The following is a 2,747-nucleotide window of genomic DNA, read 5'->3' as shown; positions in this document are numbered from 1 at the left end:
TTGAATTACAACACATTCAAGAAAATCCACTCATGTCTTCTGAAAATTTAAAAAGAACAAAAATAACACTGGGCAAAGGAACCCCCCCCCCTGACCTCAATGTTGCTGCACCTCCCTTTAAGTGCTCTGGTGCCCTATGAAAACATTTTGATTTAAAGAACTATTTCTAACAGAGATACATTTGGAGAACTGATAGATCCATGACAGTGATAAAATCTTTACTGTATATTTGTAAACTAAAAAAATAAGGTTTATTCATTAAGAAAACAAGTCTGTACAAACAGATGAACAAGCACCACGCCTACCCACGAGAAACCTCAATCGCACAAAAAACAGCTCTTCCTCATTTATCCTGTTTAAACAGTTTCCCTTCAGCTTTATGCACATCTAAGATAATTGTGTGCTGGTTGTGGCTTTTATATTTAGCTCAGACTTCAGAGTGGTATTGATCCTCTTCTCCAAGTGTCTGGAAGAAAGCACATAAACCTATTACCGTAAATGTCTAATTGCTGTAATGTTTGTGTCGATGCGTTCAAACATGCAAAGGACGTGATTAACGCCGCGGCCCTTCTGCCAGTTTTCGGCCGATCACCTGCTGACTGAAGCTCGAGACTCACATTCATCAGCAACATATCTGCTGACCGCCACACAGTCTTTAAGACAAATGAATCGGTGGTCAGATTCTATTGATCTCGGGCCATTTACACTTCAACAACATGCAGCACAAAAAAAAAAGAAGCCTCCATTAACACAGAGGACGGAATCCAATGCATGGAAAACTCCTTTTGTTAATTCGCTTTGATTTACTTAGAAAAATCCCAAAAGTCACATTTTTAACCCACATAGATAATTAAAAGTGATGCAGGCATTACTTTAGTCACTATCGTTTGCATGGACTACATGTAATTCTAATCCATGTTTAAATAACTTTCACATTACTGATTATGATTTAAAGCAATGTAAGTCCTTGTAGTTTGGAGCGTGTAAACCCCTGCGTGTGAGACTTCAGTGAGTCTCAGAGACATGATAGTGAGCCCCATGTGAGGGAGGATCACAGACGGCTGAGATAGATCAAAACCTCCAAAAACGTCTGCCAGCTGCCTGCGCCACACCCTCCCTCCACAGGGGCCCCTGTTCGGATCCAGTATGGCCGCCACACCTCGATCGCCTCCAGGCTGAGGCAGCGCAGAGCATGTGGCCATGGGCCTTATATTTGTACTGTACACACCGGGTGGAAAAAGTGAAGCGGCAAGTTTATTGAATGTATATATGACATGGCCTGGCTAAATATATGCTTTTATATCAGATGGGGGAGCAGTGAGCGTGCAGAGGAGTCTCAACCGGCAGCGACCAATGAAGAGTTTTTGCCAAATAAAACAATACGCCTACAATGCTAAAAATGGCACTCTGTGGAATCTAAGCCCCTTACTGTCCCAGAGGGAGTAAAATACTTTAAAATTGTCTGTCATCCACCAGAGAAAACCCAGGAGCGCTCTCCTGTCTGCTCTTAGAAATGCTGTAACGTAGCTACAAACAGACCGTTGTTATGTCTGCACAAACTGCCGCAGGGGCAGGGTCAGAAGTCCCTGAGTGCATGTCTGTGATGGGTCGGTGGCAAAGAGGCCACTGATAATAAGAGAAAGATTTGGCTAAGAGTGACGTGTGAACCCGGAGTGGACAAGCGAGATAGCTGATGACTATCAGTGTAAATCATCTGGAAATATTTTCCTAATTGTCCGAAACTGGTGTGAGTGAAAGACAAACACAAAGACCCATCGGAGTGATTTGGCTTTGTCATTGTAGTGAAGCCTTGAAGCCTTATAAAGAGCTGGACCAGGCCTCATTGTATATAACTGTTGATATAAGTTATCAGGTTTAAATATGGCTTCTATAATGTCTATAATATGGCTAAATAACTTCCAATTATTTACTGCCGGTGAGTAGATTTTATTTCAGTGACAATGAATTGATATTATGCAGACCATTGTTTAAACCATCCACATTTCTAAAGAGGAATATTTATCCAACATAGTTTCAACCATTTGTAATTTGTAAGAATGTATGAAACTTCAATAATCATAAAAGTTTCAGTCTCTCCATTACGAGGGTCAATGTATAAACTGTATTGTCAGATCTATAGCTCCCTGAACAATATTTCTGAGACAATGACAATGAGAAATTACAAGAGACATATTTTTAGTACTTCTGTGCGAAGCAGACATGAATAGCCTGAGGAGTTTGATCGGTTATATTGGTCCCATTACAGAGTCTGCCAAACAGAAATTTAATCACAATGGTTTTATTAAAACAAAAATAATATCTAATGTTTTTTTTCATGTTTTTTTTCTATGGTTTTGAATATTTTTTATTTAAAAACATCCGTTTTAATTGAATTTATTCTAAATAAAGTCAACTTGATTACAATCATATTACAGCTCTCGGTTTAGAAACAATCGCTTTCTTGTCAAGTTTAGAGTTACCAAATTCAATAAAAAACCTTTAGTTTTGCAATAATACTCATACGATGAGATTGAATTGCATCACAGGTGAATAAAACAAGTGGTTTGAAGGAAAATATCTGCACACGCACAGGGGAACAAGCAAATTTCCCACTGAAAGGTGTCCAAGCGTGGACCTGAACCAGGGAGATGACACGGTGAGGCCACAGTGCAAACCACTACATCCTCACCATTCTGAGGCCTGATTTGAATCAGGACAATTAAAGTTACAACAAAAAATGAAGCCCA

The sequence above is a fragment of the Lipophrys pholis genome, assembly GCF_963383615.2.
Source record: "Lipophrys pholis genome assembly, chromosome: 14".
In the NCBI taxonomy this organism is placed as follows: domain Eukaryota; kingdom Metazoa; phylum Chordata; class Actinopteri; order Blenniiformes; family Blenniidae; genus Lipophrys; species Lipophrys pholis.
The sequence above is the reverse complement of the archived record's forward strand: the minus strand, read 5'-3'. Positions refer to the sequence as shown.